General features: G+C 32.7%; 1 protein-coding gene across 3 annotated transcripts in view; it reads right to left on the minus strand.

Annotated features, from left to right (window-relative positions):
- Positions 1-23,794, minus strand: part of LOC143909714 (5-hydroxytryptamine receptor 1-like) — a 108,634-nt gene that overhangs the window by 71,224 nt on the left and 13,616 nt on the right. For all 3 annotated transcript variants that reach the window (XM_077427834.1, XM_077427833.1, XM_077427836.1), the window contains exon 3: positions 8,894-8,921. The gene's annotated coding sequence lies outside the window, so the exon portion shown is untranslated. The remainder of the gene's footprint in view (positions 1-8,893; positions 8,922-23,794) is intronic.

The raw sequence follows: 23,794 nt of genomic DNA on the forward strand, positions 1-23,794 counted from the left end.
TAATAAAATTTGGCCCGATGCACACGATCCGATTTCTTTTACGACCTTATCGTAAAATCTACGCGAAAACTCTCGAGAAAATAGGCGTGATGAATGCGTTAGCATTCTGCTATACTTACTACCTGTAGACTATACCCACTGCTAGAGAGGTATGTATCTCTTTGAAACCCTCAAATTCGAGGACACTCAATTTCAATGCATACATATTGCGGGTGAGAGTCAATAATGAAGATTCGTCATACATGTGGTTAAATATTTGGTTAGGGTGGGTGCAATTCTCACCCCGACTCGACCCCGAATATATATTGGTTCTTAAAGACTCAATCTGATACACTCAAACTATTCCATTCTCGGGTCAAAAGTTTGTCGACGTTTGATAATTTTGGCGAAAGTTCGGTTATCACGTGCGTCAGACAACACGCCCAAAGCTACGTCGAGTTTCACGCTCAAATTGTTTATTAAAATAATAATGTATTATACCTGGATATGAAAAGCTTTCCAGCGTCTCACTTATGAAAATATTATGCAAACATAAAAAAAAACTAATAAACAATTCGTTGACACAAATTTAAACTCTTATCTATGCACTGTCGTCGTCTGTAGTGAATTTTTTTTTCTAATAATACTTTTTATCAGTGATATTCCACAATCGTGTAAATATAAATGAAATTATCACACCAGGAAGCTTAACTGGATTAGGTCTGATATGATATTTAAAAACACGCTAGCGAAGTAAAGTTCAACAAGTTTGGAGGTGCGATAAGCAACTATGGTATGCTTGTATTTATTTATTTTCAAATTAAGTGATATTACTGTTAAATATATGCTTTGAAAATTAATAACGTGTATGTACATATGTATGTAATACATACTTAACGTAAAATACGCAAACAAATTAAAATGTATTGTAAAAAGATACAATTATTGTATAAAACACATCATAATTCTAAAACCTTAAAGTGTATATGTTAAAGTTAAACATTTTAAAGTTTTTTCAATAAATGGTCAGAAAATTTAGAAAAAAATGTACAGTCACGAAACTGCGTTTGTTTTAAGTATTTTTTAACAAAATCAGTGACCTCTAATGTATAATAACTTACTGATCATTTATTTACTGACCAAATCAAACAAAGCTGCTGACGAAATAAATGCGGTCCTTAAGTATATTGATGACTTGATTTAAATTATGAAAGGTTTGAAATAGTTAGTTGAAAAAAAGTTAGCAATTTAAATTAAAACTACAACACATACTTTGTGGGTGTAGTTTAACGAATAATTTAATTAGCAAGTAATCAGATGTGCTTGAGTGCTTAAGCTACTTAGTTCTGCCGTATAATATTTTTCAGTGAAATATAAGACTACTTATTTTTCAGTGGAAAATAAAATCTCGTTCGTCCTTCCAGTATTTATATTTTTAAATTAATGCAGGAACTTAACGTAAAAGAATTTATAAAAGAGGACAGCTCCTTACGAACGTTCAAAATAAGTCTGACGTAAAATATTAATAATAATCTTTTAGTGGATTAAAAAATAAATATGAGAAAGTATTATATAAGTCTCGTCATATTAAGTTTATATAAGATGAGAGTAATAAGATAATATATAAAAAAACCTAATTAAGAAATCACCAATTCTCTCGGTAAACTTTGATCATGGGTATGGCAAAGTGCTCAATCTGCCATAGCGAGAGGGGAGCGAAACGGGAAAAAACGATCAGGACAGTGTGGACAAATGGGACAGTGTGGAAGACAGAAATCACCGTGAAGGAAGATGCAGTATTTTCAAACGTGTCCATTACGATTATTATTCACCATGGTAATGGCGGACGTCATTTCCACTTATATTGATGACCAAACCGAGCAAAATGGCAAAGTTTTAATCGATCGGATACGAACCTAAGCTTCGTCACACGACCAAATCGTTTGCTTCAAAGCTAAAAAGAGGTGAGTAATAAGTAAAAAAAAGAAGTTTTTACCACTGTTAAATTAATTTGCAAAGTAGTGGTAGAAAAGAGAGTATGGATAGCTAGCTGTCATTGCTTCGATTTTAAACAAAATTCTGATTCAAATTTTAATGAGTTCGTCAATGATTAACTTTTCTAGCTTCATGTCGGAGACATAGCTTACTTCGATGTTAGCTAACACCCGGTATGTCGATAAGATATTAAAATGACCTGAAGAGTGGAAGTGGTTCGAAATCAGAACACAGTTTCTTGACGGGCAGGAATCTCACTGAACTAACAGAGTGAAGCTTGTTAAAATATCTAAGCTCCTGTTTTACATACATACATACATACATATATACAATACATTTTATTGTTATATTGTATATTTGATCTGTGAACGTATTTGTATGTACATAATTAACAATATATTCGTGTATTACGCTCATTTATGAAACTTCATACATTGCTACAGACTAACTGAAATGCACCAGACAAATTAATTTATCACGAATAGACGTAGCTTTACATCAAATCAGCGCCAATTGACGACCTATCCAGAAGCCGATTGTTATTCTATCAATGAGTTCTGCTTCATATGTATGCGTCGGGCAAAGCTTTCGGTGAGAGCTAAATTCTACGAACAAGAGAGCCGTATACATATATGTAGTTCTACGAACTACTAATTAAATTTTGCGAACTTCATATATGTACATGGACATACAATTGTCTATTTACGAATAGTCGTATCCATCAAAATGAAATTGTATATTTCAATAGACTTTATATGTAATTATGTAAGGTTTGGGTGGTAGAATCCGTGACGTTATCGAAAAAATCTAATTTTCTATGGCGTCAATATCGATATCAATTTCGATTCCTTTTTTATTTACATATCCAGATTCCTTTTTTAGTTACTGATCCAGATTCTTTTTTCTTTTTCTATTCCGGATTATTTATTCGGTTCCGTATCCGAATTTGTTTTTCATTTCCGATACTGGATTCCTTTTTCAGTTCCGGTTCTGGATTCCTGTTTCAGTTTCAGATCCAGATTCCTTTTTCAGTTCCGGTTTCGGATTCCTTTATCATTTTCGGATCCCTTATATTTAAAAAAAATCATTGGTTTCTGATTGAATGTTGTTAAATATAATTTTTTTTCGATTCAAATAAATTTAACAAAAAACAAATAATATTCAAAAAATTTAAATAAAACAAAAAATTTAATAAAATGTTTACTATTAGATAAGCCATGTTTAAGCGGTTTATATTACGAATACCGAGCGAAGTCGTGTAAAATCACCAGTATAATAATAATGATGTCTACACTAAGACAGTGAGTGGGTCTCACACTATTTCTGTGTACGCAAGTGAATAATGATTTTTATATTTGAACACGGTATTAGGACCGTGAATTCGGCGAACCATTATAAAAAGGACACGTTTTCATAGGTGGGTCCCCCGTGTAAATTGTTGTGCGTCGAGGGGGTAGCACGACCTTTTGTTTTGAGTCGTGACGTTATATACGCGATGCGATGGAAACTTAAATAGGATTTGTGTCAACTTGGTGATAGATTGCCGGCACGCAAGTCACGCGCCTCCCCTGTTATCTCGTTAGACTAAGCTTTTGCGAGGCGAAAGCTTCGATGGAGCTTTCGCCGTGCGTTTGTCAGAGCCAACAGGTTCGAACCGAACCAAAAAGCCATTGTGTGCCGGTTCTCCCTAGTTAAGTGGGACCGCTAATTCCGCTTAGGTGCGTCTCTGGGTCGAGAGTTGTGAACGCATTTGCGAAATTACTCGAGACAATGGAGTTTCAGCCAAGTCGAGTGTGTGGAGTGGAGCCTTCGTCGTTCCGGAAAGTAACAAATATTCATTCTGATAATATTTAATTTAATTCACCCAACACGCGAATAACATACATTCGGAGCCGACGAAACGCTCTCCCACTGTCGAGATATATTACACCTCGTCCGTTAAAATAAATACAATAAAAAGAGGCCTACTCGTAGTGAGAAAATGAAGTTTTAAGTTGTTACGAATCACGTACTAGACGTTTATTTCAGGAAAGCGTACGTGAGGAAAAGTTTAAGAAGCGTCGAAGCGGCACATCGAAACGCGTCTACAATAAATAAAATCTTGAAATACACTGCGCTTCAGAGCTAAAGTTAATTATTGAAATTTAATCGTGCGATTAAATTTCAATAATTTAATGACGTTTAAAAATAAAACGTATTATAGACAGTTATAATAATTCTACATTTGTTATATACTAGCTGAGCCCAGCATGCAATGCCACAATAACTCATGCAATTCCGGGTCCCGTTCCCGTTCCTGTTTCCATTCCCGTTTCTCAATGTGCTTCGATAAGTGAATGTTTCAGTTTAAGATCAATACTTAATAATCAAATTAAATTACAGTAATTATAATTTATCGGAAAAATACAGGTGGCGAAATTATTTGAAATTACAATTTGAAATTATTCAATTGTTTGTTTATTTTACTCTAACAACCCAGGTGGCGAAGCGAACACATTTGAAATTATTGCGTTGCAATGCCACTTATTCTTGTTTTGCCGTTCCCGTTCCCATTTTTGGGTGGTTTTTTTTAGAGAGACCATCGCGGGCATGCTCACAATAACTTATGTAAGTTTCATCGTGATCGGTTGAATGGTATAAGAACGTATACGTGACAGACACAAACAGACAGACAGAGAAACATTGATTTATTATTATTATTATTATATAATAACTATTAATCTACCCGGCTTCACTCGGTTCCACTTTGGACGATCTCTCCCGTTTTAGCACGGATATAATAAGTAACTTGAAATGGAAATGCAGTCTGTTAATAAGAATACTACCAAACCATGAAATACATTCACTTGTTTTTTATGAAATTTATGTGAATCGAAAAAAAATAATATTATTTTACGGACGACCAATCACAAACGTCTTTGACCAATCCAGCCAATCAGAAACGACTTTGATGACAGTCAATCAGAAAAGAATTACAGACGCCGTTTCGGTTTTATATGTAAGATTATTATTATTATTATTATACATATATCATGTGACCTCAAATGGACTTTTCATATCAATCAAATTGTGAACAAATGCTACTAATTACAAGCTTTTAATTTATGTTTATTATTAAAGGTGTATTCAATTTTCTCAAATTAAGAGTCTTAAAAAAATTTTAGAAACTTTTATCAGGCCTAAATTACACTTTTAGTATGTGGAATCCTCATTTCAAAAAACATGTTATATGTATTGAAAAGGTCCTAAAGAGAATTAATAAAAATACCTTCCGAACTTAAAATAATGAGAGGTTGAAAAAAATAAATCTCACCACATTGGAGACAAAAAAAATAAGAGATGACATCATTTAAGTCTTTAAAATATTAAATATTCATTAAAATTGTCCAAATTCTTTATGTTTAATTACAATACTCATATTAGAGGTCACTCTCTCAGACTCTTAAACGAAAAATCGAACAAATTGATTAAAGATTCCTTATTTTCTAACAAAGTGATTAAAGTTTGGAATAGTCTTCCCAACAATGTAGTAAATTCTTATAAACAATATTTTTTTTAAATAAGTTAGAGGGGGGGAACCGGGGTAAAGTTCCAGGGTCCGGGCTCAAAAATCGTACCTGTTAATCGTACCTTTCTCAATAAATTATTTAATAAAAAATAACAAACTTCATATAGGTATTTTTCTAATAATAGTTCTGATAGATTTTTCGCATACTAAAAATACATATATCTATAAGATATTTTTTGAAATTTGTTATAGGGCCCGGAATTATTTTTCCCAGGGTTTGGGATTCCTCTCGGCGGCCTTGGGTAGGAGATCAGTTTTGTAGGAACCATTTTAAATAACAATGAAATCAGTTAAATTGGCAAACTCTATATAAAACGTTCGATTTGGATTCACATATGTATATACATATCCAAGGTATGGCCGGCAACACCCGGTCAGGGATTAAACTTTTGACTTCTTAGCTGTTAGCACAATTCATATATGTAAAGTGGGTAGCATTATATTATTATCAATTCAAAAATTTATTAAAAAAATTGGATACATCTAATATATAATTTCGTTTACCCTTTGGCTGCTATGAGGTTTTTCAATGTCCAAGCGAAAAATGCTAACATTTGTAATTATTTTGAAAAAAAAAAAAAAAAAAAATTTTTTTTACATACTTACTTCGCCGAACGCGCGTAATTTTTATAATACTTTATATACATTTTTAAGAAGCAGTTGTGGACTCGTGCTCTCTCTTTCTGTCTTAAAGAGATACCTACATATATACACTAAATAAGTTTTGACGATTGTTTTCCGACGCTTTATTTTTTTCAATAATCTATTTTTAGACATCGATGTTTCCTTACAACATGCGATATATTCGAAACTGGTAGCGGTCTTTCTCTCTTTCTTTCTTGGTTTTAATTGTGTACGTGTGAGCGAGACACACAAGGATGCGAAGTTTCTAATAATCAAATAATTTTTCAACATGTATCATAAACATTTTGTATGCATTTCAGTTGCATTTGATTGATTGCACGAATTCGTGACGTCTCGTGACCTATATAATTAAAAGCGGATTTCTATTGTTTTTTGCCATTTATTTTAACTCTGCAAAATGATATCGGACAGTGAAAGTGACGAAAGCGAAATAATAGCTCCTCGCCGAGGAACTTGACAAATAAGCAGCTCTACTGATTCTGAAAATGAATTTATTGACAATAATCAATTCCCAAGTAATAACTCCTTATATGACTTTGACAACGAACCCGAAATTTACTTTGATGATGAACCCCTAAATTGAAGAGCTTTTATTTAAAAAATTGATAAATATTTATAAAGTTTGATTGAAAAATAAATATAAATACGTATATAAAAAAAATGTTTCGTGCCACTGATGCGCTGGCGGCTCAAAGAAAGTATTGAAATACGACAATTAATGACGACAACAACGATCGTCGTAGCAATCTTCGCCGATTTCAAAACAACGATTTATCGTTGTTGTAGCAGTCAAAGGGTTAATAAGAGACCGTGTATGTAAGGTTTGGGTGGTAGAATTCGGAACGTCAAATTTAATAAAAAAAAAAATGAATATTCAAATAAATTTAAATAAAATACAAGCTTTCAAATACATTTAATAAAATGTTTGCTATAAGCCATGTTTGAGCGGTTAAAAACACTAGTATTTTATAAAATTTATTGTACGTTCTGAAAATGATTTTATGTAAGTATTTATATACTAGTGAATAGCCCGATGAAATATCATCACATGGGTATAAAATTATTATATACCCGTATAAAACTAAAAATAAATCCGGAACCGGAACCGTTATTTTCGTAGACTCTCATACATAGATAGTTTTCAATTCTTTATTTGTAATACTTTCAATTCTTAAAGTTAACGTTAACAAAATGTAATATTTTCCGATTATACACAAACGGTCATTGACCTCGTAACGTTGAATATTATTATTACACATAACAAATTACGTGCATATACATATGATGTGTATTTACAACACGTATTCTGGGCGAGGATATGGCGTTCGACGCGAGCTCACGAGGACATTGCGTTTGGATCGGAGGGTCCGAGGTTCGATTCCCGGCGCCCGCGGTGAATGAAATCAATTTTTTTCTTGAATAAAATATAAATAATTTAAATTATAATTATAATTTAATTGCAAATAAATACATAAAAAAATGGTTCAAAGCCTCGCTAAATGAAATTATTAAAATTACGTATTTTTATATGGCGAGAAGGAATATTTCAATTAATGTTTAAAAAAAAAAAGGCGAAATGAAAAATTGGATTTGGCGTGATATCCGAGACCATTAGCTCAATTTAGACCCATATTCAGGCTATTTGGGGTGATCGGTTCGAGTCGCGACAAAGTCGTCTCGTCGAAAAATGAATTAATCGATTTTTATCGATTCGATCATTATGTTCGGCGAGAGTTAGGACACACACACACACACACGCAGATTACCGTCTTTATATATATACTAGTGTTGGACCCGTTGATTTCAACGGGTGGTTTCGAAAAGGAATTGAAACTCGAATAAAAATAAAGTTAAAGATATTGAATCGACTGGTTTCGGAAAGAAATTGATGCACCAATTACGAATGACAAATTACGAAGTGATTACGAATTACGAATTACATTTTGTGCATCGCCGACGCCTCCGGCACCCCGGGGTCTTCGCCCCCGGCTCTTCGGTCGCTCCGGGGCCTCCGGCCCCAGCGCCGCCGACGCCTCCGGCGGCCGCACCGCACCCAGTGCCCCCGATGCCTTCGGCACCCCGGCGGTCTTCGCCCCCAGCGTCGCCGATGCCTCCGGCGCCCCCAGCGCCCTTAATGCTTTCGGCACCCCGGGGGCTTCGCCCCCAGCGCCCCCGATGCCTCCGGCACCCCGGGGGCTTCGCCCCCAGCGCCGCCGACGCCTCCGGTGCCCCCAGCGCCCCCAATGCCTTCGGCACCCCGGGGCCTGAAAAAACTGGGAAACTGAAAAACTGAAAAAATGAAAAAAATGAAAAAACTGAAAAAATGAAAAATATGAAAAAAAAAAATTTGTTCCCCATACTGGTTGATTCATTATGTTCGGCGAGAGTTAGGACACACACACACACCCACACACACACACACACACACACACACACACACACACACACACACACACACACACACACACACAGATTACCGTCTTTATATATATGATGATGATGTATGTTGTAATGTCCACAATTTTTTGATTAAAATAAAAAGATTTTACTGTCGTGAAATATTGACTATTTTGTTTACCTTCTAATCGGGCTTTTGGTTTAAATAATATTTTTCAAATTGATCTGCGAACAGGATCATACTTATATACATGTAAGTAAGTATACAATGGAATGTACTTAAAAATGAAATATACAAATTATACTTACAATTGAAATGATTTTCTCTTCGTTGAATCTGAAACAAAATAAAATAAAATTTAAGTAAATGAACACGTATTCATAGCTTTATAAAAATGACTATAATATTTTTTTCCAACAAACAAACATCTTGATGGAAGCTCTTTGTTATGGAAAACCATTCTAAAAAGCCGGTGTAAAAATATTTTTTGGTCCACTTTAAATAATGATTTCTACCTACATATGTATGTATATAAAATATACACGTGTTTTCGTAAGTGCCAGAGTAAATATTGATTTTATAATTAGCAATATATGTATCTATGTATATACACAAAGGAAATTAATTAACGATTAACGTAAATCGTAAATCGGCTTAAAAGTAGGCATACCTAACAGAATACTAAAGCTCAATTAGAAACGTATTGTCTTCATACGTTTAACCGATCAAGTCGGAAACGGTAATAATGGTGATTATCCGTCGGGTTGTGATAACGAGTGTAGTTTTCCGTTTTATAATTTCATGGAACACATTTACTAACAATCAGATAGTGAATTAGTACCGATATTTAAATCAGATACTGCGACCTCGAACGACGGCCATGAAAATCAACCGTTAACAATTTAAAAATTCAACTAACAATATTTTACATTCCATTCGTTGAAATATTCAAACTATTAGTTTCGACGGAGCACACACGTGAAAATGGCGAACTAAGTGAACTGTGCACGTACATATGTGGAAATCAATATGCAATTGATAGCGTTACCTTTGTGAAACGATAGCTCGTTCAGAACTACCTGAAAATCGAGTATCAAAGTGATACGTCGCAAAGGATCAAACTAGTTAAGCGAAACATATATGTATACATATGTAATGGTTCATATATATGTACATACATACATATGTACATACATAATTATTGACCGCAAATGTTTACGTATAGCAACACTCGAATGGGAAAACTTTTAAGTCGCTGATGGCATGCGAGGAAAATTTTGCCAGAAGTTTTCACTCCTCACAGTTTCGGTTCATTATGTCGCATAACGATGCTCGTTTGGAGTAGAGAGGATGTGCTTTGTGGCGCAAAGACAGCAACGTTATCCGAATACGGATTACGGTGTGTTTCCCGAGCGGAAAAATCTATTTTTGTGCGAGAAATTTGAAAAGGTATCGCTGTGTGAAAATTCGCCGTTAGTTTTTCCTCGCGTAACAAGGTGAGTTTTCCGCACTGTGTGTTGGGGCTCGGCTACAAAGGCGCGTAACTATTGTACGCCGCGGACACGAAAAAGCTCTTAACCGCAAAAGACCCCTTCAATATTTTCTCGGTTTAACGGACACGACATTAATATTTATTTTTAAATTTATTTTCTCTTTTTTTCCTGTTTGCTTGTCAACGTTTTTGTTGACTAAATTTCAAAATGCTGTTTAGCCAGCAAAGTCGTTCGTTTACGGTTACCGAAATTGCATTTGAAAACTTTCATCATATCTATCACTAAATTTTCTCAAGTACATTTCAAAATGGATGCAAGCCGGATATGATATGAATGATACGGTTGAAAGTGTAATGAAATGTTGCACTTCGCCCTCCCCCCCTCTTCTCCACCCGTTTGAGCTAGTATAGGATGCTGGAAATGTGTCTACGCCACCATTATCCTCATTGATAATTACCTCATATACATAACCTACTTGTAACCTGTTGTGTATGTATGTATGTACCAATGGATACTACGTAAATAAGATTTGGTGCCCTTCGTTCCACCGACATGGAATATCCCGATACTCGTTTTAACAATTTAAACGTTCATTTTATAAAATGAATGTACATTTAAAAAAGCGATCAAAAATTTTTTTTGTACATTAAAAAAGTTTCTGTACATTACAAAAAAAATTTTGTGTATTTGACTAAATGACGGAAACAGATTGCAATAGAAATTTTGCTTTGATCATTGAAAAAAATATCTGCTACTTAAAAAGCGGATGAAATGTATATTAAAATGACAGATGAATTGTATCGGCAACGTTGCGAATACCAGAATACTAACCGACAACGACCAACGCTTCTCTCTACTGGATTACTTATTTTTTATCCTTCGGTTTGCGACCTTTGACACCTACGACCTTGGTTTTAACCCTACGACCTGACATCATCATTCATATTCATACGTAATACGTAAAAAACGTAAACACTTTTGACAGTTGACAGTTATCAATAGTGGAAGACTGCAACGTTGCCACTTTTTACATACCTCCTTTACGTTTCACATGGCTTTCGTGTCAGTGGTCATTTTTATCTCTTATCCGATCGTTTTTGTATCTATTCTAATGCTAAAATCTATTTTATCGAATGATCGTTTCATATTTTTAATGGTCACTTTATAATGCCAAAAAATTTATTCGATGCACAATACGAGATTTTTTTAATGCACTGAAAATAATGCAAATTTTTAATGCACAAACATTTTTTTAAATACACAAAGTATTTTTCTCAATGTACAGCTAAATTGCACCACTGTACAAATGTCAATGTAATGATATTTTTTCAAACATTAAAAATAATAACTTCTTTCACCATGGTTGTGTAATGTAATGTTTTTAAATAAACAATTGATGTAAGAAAAAAATAGCTACGTGTTTTAAAAATGAGTGCTATTCAATGATTCATAACAAAAATAATTTTGATTTAGGTCTTCAGTGGCTCCAATTTGTGTGATTGAATTAATTGGGAATGAAAACCCGTACATTATTTACTATGGTAATTTATACCGTACACATTCAGAATTTGTCTATAAATTTCCGAACAAAACTATATTTGTTGTATATATTTATGTACATGTATCTATATACCTGGTAATAATAAAAAGCATCGTTTTCGTTACAAATAGGTCTCTATCGTTTCTCGTTTGTATTAATTATATATCACGGGCATTGAGTCTCGTATATTCCTATTAAGATCGCTCCGGGCGATATCAATAATGCTGCTCCCCTTATTCCCCGAGGAACAATTAATTTTATGGGTCATTTACACATCCAGGCCTTCTGGCACGAGTGTATAATTCAACCCTTGTGTGCTGTAAAATACGGACATTATTTTAGTATTGAAACGTACAAAAAGAACGCGTTCTCGGGCGCGATTGTTATACAGAAAAAGAGTTATGAAAAATATTTTATCTTGAAATTTTCAGATTTTAGAATTGATGGCGAAAAATACGTGTAATTTATAGAAGTGTTAAACTACATATATTACGATGGAATTAAAGGAGTCTTATAATAATCTGATAAAATTTTATCAAAAAATCTTGTTACCAGATATAAATTTTACTCACTTTATTTGAATATAATTTTAAAATATTTAAATTCCATTTCAAATTTTGAAACCTCGTCTATTTTTACTAACCTCTTTTATTATTACAGTCGCGTCGTGTAAGTGCGTATGTAAGGATATAAAGCGGCCCAAGCCTCATAGTAATATATTTAATTACATTAATTCAAACCGGGATCATAATTTTGATTGACATCATTGAAATCTTTTTGATTGAAATCCCACACATTTTATATATTTATTGTGGTACATTTGTTAATAATAAAAATATTTAATAAAAAAATTAAATTAGAGTAATTATAATTTGTCGGAAAAACGCAGACAGCGAACACATTTGAAATTATTGCGCTACAATGCCACTCATTCCCGTTTTTCCCGTTCCCGTTCCCCTTCTCGTTTTTGGGCGATTTTTTTTACAGAAACCAGCGGACATACACACAATAGCTCCTGTAATTTTCATTGCAATCGGTTAAATGGTATACGTACGCATACGTGATAGACAAACAGACAAACATTGATTTTTATTTACAAACCTCCTTTAGGTTTCACATTAAGACGACTTTTTTATATCTCTTATTTCTTATCCAATCGTTTTCATACTTTGCCATATTGCTCATTTTGATCATCAATATAAGTAAATGGATCCTCCACCATTACGATGGTGCAAAAATATCGTGTAAGACGCGTTTGAAATCTGCCCGGCGAGATAGTCGTTGACGTTTATCCACCGTTTGTTTAGCCTATTCTCACTTTTCGCCATGTCAGATTTAAATTGTTTAAACGCCTATAACTTTTTCTTTTTCACTCTATATTTTATAAAATTTGCTTTATAGGTTTTCGGTATCACTAATATATAAATATTTGTAGTTTTAACTCTCATATGTATATATAAATTTCAAATTTGGCGCATAGCTTCGTGTAATGGCATATAGCCTCTATATATCGATTTACGGCCAAATGTGTCAGTTCTGACATTTCACTGCTACAAATATGTACATCTCATCACTGATTGTTATCTGCGAGATAAGTATTCAATAAGAAGTTATGTTGTATCTAATTTTTAAAATGATTTACAATAAGTTTTCTACCAACAAACAAAGCTTGGCCCCATTTTTACTTTATCTATGTACCTAGTAACAATAGATGAAGTTTTTTTTAAGTGTAGTTCTAGCAGTGACGTTTAATCCATAGCCTCAAATTTCAGTTGTTCCTTCATCCAAAACAAACTTTCTAACCAATACAGGCTTAATATATGTACACAGATCAAACAGTGATAGTTTTATTTTTAGTTATCAGCCGATTTATGTTATATATGTATAGATATGTACTACGAATCATTAAACAACAAAAATCCTTACATTGTTTGACCTTTTTTATAGATACAAAAAAACGTACAATAGGAAATCATTAGGATAAGACGTACCTACACAATATTTTTTTTCTTACTAGTGTTTATTTACAAGATTTGATTGGATGCTCGCTTCGACGAAAAACACAGCATTACGTTGATTTAATATTTACAAAGTCTATGGATTTTGTCGAGACAAGCAAGCACGTACAATAAATAAAATCAGTGGAGTAATATTATCCACGGTCCAATTTAATTTTTCGTATTAATATGTATAATATAATACGGTATTAATTATATAGATCGCTAATTTAATTCGTAGTTTGGACTGACCGCAACCATTTTCATTGAACATTCAATCGAATAGTAAAATGTACGAGCGGTTTGTGGTCGGTTCAGTTATTCAAATTAGCTTTGTTTTCTTTTGGGTTTATTTTAAAGGTACAAATACAAATATTATTTTATTTTATGGGAAATTCCGATTTTGCTTCGTCATTCAGCTGCCAAAAGATTAACACTGCTGTAAGATTGAATATCACCAAGGTAAATTTTTATTGATGCGTCAATCTTTCCATATATGTAGTATATAAAATTGTGTATATTTGTATATTTGGACAGCCTTTCGTTATTTGCATGAGTTTTGTTTCGGGAAGCATATGATTGTGAAACATTTCACAATAAAATGTTTCCTTCCGAAGTTTACTAAATTTTTGGAAGAAATCTTTTCTCGGAAAAGCGAAATTCAGAAGATAACCGAAATCGTTGTTGGTTTCAAAGGATAGCAAACTCGATAGCGGTACTTGCTACTTTATTTTTGGACGGAAGTTTAAATATTTTCTAAAAGGTTGTTGAGAAATATTGTGCAAATATTTATATTCGATTGAGCGAATACCTCGATTTTTGGTAATACACCTACTTTATGTACATAAGTATTAATAATTAAATATCAATTATGTGAAATAAATGTATTTCAATAGACTGTCTTTGAAGAGTCAAATATTAAATATTAAAACCACCGTGTTAGCATTTATGTGATTTTTCTTTTTATATATTTAAAATAATATCGTATACTAGACTTTGAGCATGCAATGAAATTTTGTATTGATTTTACTATACATATATGAGCAGTTATATTTGAAATTACTATTTTTCATTTCGAGAAATATTTCGCAAAACATTTCGTTTAATGTTTTGCGTTTTAAAATATTTAAAAATACTGGTGGTCTGAAAATAAGTTTCAGCTGCCTTTCCGTGATTTTGGACAAATCGTACGTACTTTTGACTTGATTTGAACTGGACGACTACTTAGAGAGATATGAGAGCTGAAAAGTACTACAAATGAAAAATAAAATACCTGACTATACATTCCAATATTCATTTTGAACAGGAAATTGACAGATTTTGAGATATCGACCGAACAACACCAAGATATACAAACATCGCGCGATTTGAAAAATACACATATCTCCGAATTTCGAGCCAATCAACATTTTTTATTACCAGATTCGTGTTTACTGAGCATAGATCTATAAGAAAAGTCATATCTCGTCTCTGAACCATTTTTCGTGTCAAACAGTGTTATTGTAATGTTTCCGAATCATAACAACAGAGCGGTTTCAATTGCGAATCCCAATAAACATGTAACATTTTAAAAAAAAATTATCATTGTATTTAGTGACATTTTTTCTGAATCCTAATAAATTTTATTACATACGTATAATCAATATTTGTGTGAATTCTAAATAATCTCAATCAAGGTCGAAGATTATTGAATTCAAAAATATTTCATAAAATAAATTCTGAGAATTCCTGACATTTACACTGATCCCAATCGAATATTCGAATATTTGAGTATTCGAATATTATTCGTGTATATAATTTTTTATAAAATAAATACACATAATCAACATGAAAAGAGTGATGACGAAGAAGCCGACGATTATGAGGAAAATGAAATATATGTATGTATAATGGGGATAATTGTGATGAAAATGAAGATAATGAAGAAGATGAAATGTCTACATGTGAAGAAACGGATTTTTATTCATTAAATACGGAAATGTTTGAAGAAAATCACTTTTCGATCGATAATAATGTCTACGAAATTTTAGAAAACATCTGAAAATTAATACGAATATTTAAGAAATCACCGGCGAAATATATATTTGTACAAGAAATCATAATGAAAAAAGAAAATATAAAATTTAAATTATTATTGGATGTAAAAACGAGGTGGAATTCAATGGCAACTACATATGATAAGACGATATATTCAAGTTTACGAAAGTGTAAACATAGCACTAAAAGAATTTAATTTCAATACTGTTCGAAAAATGAAATTGATATTTTGAAATTTTTTAAATATTCTTAAAATTATGTTTTATTAATTGTAATATATTACATATATAAATATAATGTAATTCATGCTTAGTACATATGTAATTACATTTTTTTTAATTTTCGAATACATTCGAATATTCGAATAGCTCTTGATTTAATATTCGATATTCGAATAGTTGAAGTCGACGAATATTTGGGATCCCTAATTTAGACAGACCTTTGCCTTATGAAATTTATTATACTATAGAGGGAGATTGAGGAGATCAATCGTTATTGTCAATGCAATTTATTTTCGAACACTTTTATGTATACAGTCTTCAGAAGTTTGAATTTTAGAACTGGAATTTTGGGAACGCTGTCTGTGGCAAGATATGGCATTGTAACAAGACATAATTAAATACTATACTATTCTACGTCTAGCTAAAATTTCATTGTGCAAAATCAGCGATTCGGCTTGGGAGAAAGCCTTCCGAGGAATTTGTATACCCGTAACAAGCTTTCGGTCTCGGGAAAATGACAGTAGGTATGTATCAAACATACGTCTACTTTGATCGCGACCAAATCCCTAAGCACCAGAATGTACATACGTATATCTATTATTAAATATATACATAGCAGCATTTGAGTTTATTTCAAAACTGCATATTCCCTTTAGAAAAGTCTATGTTGATGTGGAGCTTAGTAGAAATATGCGCGAAGTTGCCTGCATTCAGCACGCCTTTGTTTGAACGAGTTTTTCATCTTCAATTTGAAAAATTCTATCTCACAATTCATAGAAAAATTTATTCCCTGTAGATATGTTAAAGCGTACCAAATCTGCTTGGAACGATTCTTATTTTGCGGAAAAAAATTGGATATACACAATATTATATTTATATCGAGTTGAGTAAATACGTGACACACATATGAATAATATAATGTTTATTTCCTCGGAAGATCACACTGAACTACACAATAAAATAAAAAATACATTTATTTTTTATATTTATTTTGTGAGCATCTGGAACGATTATTTACATATTCATTCTAATAAAAATTGAAATTGCGTTTCTTCGCCTAGCTTGCTTATGGTCACGTTAAGCTCAAGTTTAAATATGTCCATAAAATACTTCATAGCAAAGCAATAATCTTTATACAGAGGGGGAGGTAGGCTGGGATCGTAAAACGAACCCTTTTTTTCGCGTGAATGTTGCCGCTTTTTTATTTAATGCACAGATAAACCGCAAAAATTTACGAGTGCATAATTCAATCCTCGAAAAGATTAAAACTTTCGGTCCGGCGATCGCGGGTGAAATTGCCCCGCAAACCGAGGGAAGTTCGCATAATTGTGACCGCTTCGCGACACCCTTGTTTCACTTTTTTCAACAGAAAAAAATTTCACTGGCACGAAAATATCTTCCGCTTCCTTAAATTGGTGGGAAATATAATATTTTCTTTTGTGTGTCGGAAGGGGGAAAGTTGCTCGAGGTCGCGTCGTTTGATACGATACGTATTCCTTTTTTTCTTTTTTTTTCGCGCGCGCGTAAATATTGCGGTTTTTCCAGGGCCGCATTAGTCTTTTCCATCGGGTCGCACAAAATGGTTGTTCGCGTATCAAATTGGCTCTAAACCAAGGGGTTAGGGTCTGAATCCCGAGAAGGTGATGATGGCGGTGGAAACTATTCTTCAGCGCCTTATTGAATCCGATTGACAAAAGCTCTACCATCACAACGGAAAGGCGGATTTTGTACGACAGGTATTCGAGGGGGGAAAAGCGAGCCGCCGAAGATTGAACTCGACTCGATTCACTCTCTATCGAGAAAGCTTGGTGCCTATTTGCCGTGAAAGCTCTCAGCAAACTGCGAAATAGCCGGAAGGGAAGTTCAATTCTGAAGGAATTCTCAAATAGGTTTATCGCAAACTTCCATCATTAGAACTGAAATTATTCATACAAATGAAAACTATTTAATTTTGTAAATTAATAGTAATGTAATTAATAAATAATGTCTCATTTTTAATTAATCATTATAACCCTTAGCAAAAGAATTTTTGAATTTCATTGTTGGAAAGTGTGCGTTTTTTATTATATTATAATAGAAATTAATAAAATTTCGTTTAAATTAATATTCAAAATGCTATAAATTTTGACTTCAAAATAAATATTGGAAGAAATTTTTTTTATGATTTCAACACAACATTCACTTGAAATAATAAAAATATTGTCAGACGAAAACATCGAAAGCAAGCTGAAAAAAGAGGCTGGTAATAAAAAAAGGACAATTTTCGTCCGTATATTTTTACCGTACATTCGATTTCAAGCATAGTGGTCGTCATCTAGTCAAATATTTGCCATGTACTGAAATTGCTTTATCTCTTGCAATTTCCGTCTTCCTTCGAATGAAATGAAAGAAAAGAAAGCTACATAGAATGGATACAAAATTTAGTGAGCAGGTTGGTTTTTAAATGTTTCCAATTTTTGCATGGAAACGTCTCAACAACTATTGTCAGATAAAACTGACAGGTTATGCAGTTCGATTTGAATAGTATAATTAAATATATCTTCTCATGAACGATAGATTTATTCGAAATCGTCGATAGAAACGAATTTATTTTTCAATTTTGGCTTGGATTTAAGCCAACGACCAATTCATAACTGGTTAGCAATTACTTAGACAGAAAACAAGATTTTTGAACGGGGCTTAATGGGATAATTTTCATCAGGATTGGAAGCTAAGGTTACTATTAAACTACATCATTTCGATAATACATCATATTGAACTTAAAAGATCATAAAATGTTACAAGTTTTTCACATTTTCCCAGTAAGTGACGTCTACATACATAGATGTAGTACATATAGATATATAATATAATGTAGTACTCCTAGAAAATACATATAAGAGACATCATTGGTAACGGCATTATAGACTAGTTATCCTACGGCGATATGCCACCATCAGGACGCTGTCAAGGTTGATGTTTAAACGTCTTCAGCGGCGGCGGAAGCTGTCACTTGTGTTGTCGCGATATCGTGGGAGCACTTGGGAAAATTTAATATGCTAAGCAGGTCGCACACACCACAACGCAGACACATAAAACTGAATTATGCTCCGATTCTCGTCGGTAACCGATTCGATTCGATAAAAAGGCGATCGTTATGCTCACCCTAATGCGATTCCTTATGCCCTATAGCGCATTTGCAAAATTTCGTGTAAAAACTGCACGACTTTTCTCCCTACGAATAATGAAAGTGGTGCTGATGTTATTGCAAATTTTTTACATTTACAAATATCAATTTATAAAGGTTTGATTTGAATATTGTTTTAATTTGGTGACTTATGTATTCAGTCCGTAGTATTGCGCAGTAAGCGATTCAAAGAAATTTTGTCCCGAAAATCAAACTATTGTCAATTCCGACGATTGTCGCGATAAAATGCACAAAACAATGGCGATGACAATAAAATAAATTAAATTTTGTATAACAAAAATTTTGGTATTTTTCTCAGATATTCTAAGCCAGGGGATGATGTACAAACGTAGTTATATGTACATATACATACATATGTTTGCACGGCGGATGAATCCACTTCAACTCTGGTAATGTCTTACTTTGGTGTTAGAAAGTTATACCGTATATGTGGGACATTATATTCCAGGTATTATTTCAAACCAAATTGTGGATTTGGTGCTGGGATTTTTCCCTACAGGATGTTTCCGGACACGAAAGATTTGAGGGATAACTTTGATTTTTGTAGACACTGATTATGCCGTTACCAACTGATTAGCTCGTGGGCTGAAAAATCCAATCGTTAACCTTTTATTACTTTATTTAATATAATATTAAAAATATACTATGAAAGAAATAATCTGTCTGAAAAATATACGGAAAAATCACTGCCAGGAATAGTCGATTTATGGAAAAATCTGTCCGCAAAGTTCGTGTCTCTGAACATCTCCTACGGAAAAATCACCAAACCGTGGATCAGGGTAGATCGAAAACAGCGAATTTTGAATTTAGAAACAGCTAGATTGAAAGTTTTTTTTAATTTGAGCACGGCTTATGTGGTTTATTTTTTTATTCACCTCATCATATAAATGGAATAATTTTACATTAAAAACCCTCACACAGAATGTTTTTACAAATTGATAAGTTCTGATAAAAAATCTGAAACTTTGTCGCGCTTATCTCGAACATCAATATCGGCGCGTCTGCAATACATTATCATTTTGCATTAAACATCGTTTCTTTCATCTACCGTAATTATGAAATCAAATATTACACTGTTCGACAAATGACGACTTTTTTTTTGTTTAGAGACGAGATATGACTTCTATTGATAACTGGCTTACATCGATAAAATAAACGAATTTTTGTTATTAATCCACAAGCATAGTCGAAATATGATTTTTCTAAGTGGAATTTTATTTAATTCTCATATAAAGAAAATGTAATATATTATCCCTATTAATTGAATTCAGATTCGTGTAAATACGAGTAAATTCTAGTACGAGCTTTTAGCTCGCAATTTTACCGATTTAAAATTCAGCACACTTCCAATTAAACCTATTAAACGAAAAAAAAATAGTGTGGCCAGAACACTATCCTAATAAACATGTTTCAATAGAAAATACTCAATATAAAATAGTATTAACATTGGGAAAAAATCTCAAATGAAAATACGTATTTTTGACTTTTGATTTGAACTAAAGTACTACAAATGAAAAATAAAATACCCAACTATAGATTCCAATATTCATTTTGAACAGAAAATTGACAGATTTTGAGACATCGATCGAACAACTCGAAGATATAGAAAAATCGAGCGATTTAAAAAACACATATCTCCGAATCTCAAGCCAATCAACATTTTTTATTACCAGATTCGTATTCACTGGGCATAGATCTGTAGCGTATGCTAAAAGGAGCTGCCGTTATAATTGGTTTCGAGGATTATCTCCAGTGCAAGTCGGCTGAACAATGAGAAACCCTTAAATGCACTTAGCGGCGATAGCGGCACGCGGTCGCATTCCCGTGGAGTTCTTAGAACTGACAACGCCAAAGCGTGGGACTGCACATCCGAGTTCGTGACTAAACAATGGGGAAGTAACCGGACGTCGAAGATGCCTTGAGCGACCTGTCTGTTACAAGGAGGTACTTAGGTGATATCAAGACATTCTGGACGAAGCACTGCCAGTGCGTGTATCTCCTTAATCATAAAAAAAGGCTGTGAAACGATTTTGGCCTTTTAATTGGATCCTCCACCCCCCTCTACGCAACAGATCTATAAGAAAAGTCATATCTCGTCTCTGAACCATTTTTCGTGTCGAACAGTGTTATTTTTAATTAATTTATTTTATATTTAATAAATAAAAGCACACGAAATCAAGGAACCGATTATATATGTAAATACAATCATTCAAACGATAAACTTCATTTAATTTGATATAGTATAATTTATATTATGTACATATGTACATACGTGTATGTATATTGAACGTGTTAGAATGCTCAAATTTCGGAATGGATATATTAACCTAATCTAATCAAATCTGGACTTCCTATTGGAATGTAATATGTTCGGGTACATTATTAGTTTGTAGCTATATGTGTGTATGTATATCATATTTAACACATCAATATAATCAAAAATTGGCTTATTAGATAATATAATATATACCACACCAAAATTTTCATCACACGATAGACTAAAATACATTTTCAACGCACAGTTAGTACTTTTATTTTAGATAAAAAAAAAACAGTAAAAATAAAATAAAAAACAGAAATGAACACAAAATAAAATAAAAGTTGCGATTTACTGTTTACACTTGTGCGCGTGTGTAGTTTTTATCAATTATCGCACAAACAGTAGTCGAAACTTAAATGAGATAAATACAAAAATACAGATACAACGTAAAAATACAAAATATTATATAAAGATTGCACTCAAACCGGATGCGGCGTTTGATAAATTTGTGGGGCAACCGTGCAATGAAGACAAAGAAACCGGACGCTACAAACCGGAAAACCGGACGCACGTTGGTCTTAAATTAAGGTTATTTCAGCCATTAATATCGGACGACCTTTATATTGTGGGCGCGTGGGATGCGACGTTTACTGTCCATTAAGAAAATTGTTTGTAATTTTTTTCATTTCACACCAAAAAATACATACATATAATGATGTTGTGTTTGCCATGGGCACCCATAGTATTGTGTGCTGAATATACTCGATTCAATTTGTATTGTGTTTGCATAAATAAATGCGATTATATTTATAAACTACGCATTCAATTGTCAATTCTATCAACGACGCAGTTTTTTTTTTCATTAAAAAAAACGATAATTTTAAAATTGATATTCTGTAACTTTTTGGCTGTGATTTTAATATTTTTTTCTATGACAAATACATACATATGTATATAAAAACTATTGTTTTTCATTTTCATTGAAAACGCACAAGGGCAACGAAAATATTTATGGTTATTGGCAATTCCATACTTATTATCGACGGCAATAGTCATGGCAACAAATGATTTATAAGTCTATTAGTTATGTACAAACAGACATAGCTTGTATACACAGAATCGGGAAACAATCTAATAAGATAGAACATACAAATAGCTATCGATGCCGAATTACTATTTTATTCGTATTTAACAACGTATGTAAGATCAATGTCTAATTTTGATTTGATTTTTGAATGCTTTTTATTATTACGAAATTATGTCTAATAAAAATCACTCAATGTCTAATAAAAAGTATTGAATGTTGCAAAAGTGAGCTAGTTCGATTTTCTATTAACCACGCCAAAATATCGACATAAATGATTTTGAAACTGAAACTGAATATTAAAACAACGTATCGATAGCAATATGCGACATGCAACTAATTTATCATTATCAGACAAAATTTATTTCAATATATGTAATGTTTCAATTACATCGTGAATTTAATTTCAATACGCGTGTCTTTTTTCAAAAGTGCACCGTTCGTTCGATATTTGCTCATTTTCGCTAACGTGAGCTTGTCATACCTGATTGATTTTCGATTTACGAGCTCGCTGTATCCGAACAATTGCCGATTAACAGCTTCCCGGCAAGGTCGACTGCGTCACAGCCATTGACGCCTTATCATCAGTTAATTAGCGTATGCCTCTGACGCGAAATTACGGTACCGTCAAATTTGACGTCTCGTCATCCGCAAAAGAGGTCAACATTTTTTTACCGAAAGTACCTTTAAAATGAATTGTGGTAGTCATATAAAAGCACAACGAGAGTATTGTTAAATTTACATAGGTTTATCTGTACACAATACACTAGCACTAAAGTCAAAAGACAATTTTAATACGTATGGTACAATATGTATTTATATTTTGTAAATGGTGTATCATATTTTGCTTAATAGCGATATATCAATGCTATTATGCCGCGGTTTTCACATAAAAACTGATATCGATATATCAAAGACAGCAATATATTGGAAAGATAACGAGGCTATCTCGTTAAAAACTTTATCAATACATCAATTCCATTTTATTTAATCATTTACATCAAATAAAATAAAAATTGAAGAATCAAAAGCTACAAATTGAATAGTATAATATGTGAGTATTTAACTCATATATGCATTTATTATTACTTTACCCTCACATCGTTTATTTAATTTTTATTACGTTTTTATTTATTATTATATGTATAAATAGGTATGTACATATGTAATTATATGATACATTTGTTTTCAGTTCGTTATTGTATTTTGTTTATTACTTCTTAAATTCTTACACACGTACTATATATAAATTTATAATATTATTATTATTAATTTGAAATTTAACTTAAATAAATCATCAATGAGGAGAGTAGGTGGACAATTCGGTAGAAAGCGTTTCAACAATTAAATCAGATAAATTAATAAACTCTGATAAGAAACGATCGACATA

The sequence above is a fragment of the Arctopsyche grandis genome, chromosome 3 (assembly GCF_051622035.1).
Source record: "Arctopsyche grandis isolate Sample6627 chromosome 3, ASM5162203v2, whole genome shotgun sequence".
NCBI lineage: Eukaryota > Metazoa > Arthropoda > Insecta > Trichoptera > Hydropsychidae > Arctopsyche > Arctopsyche grandis.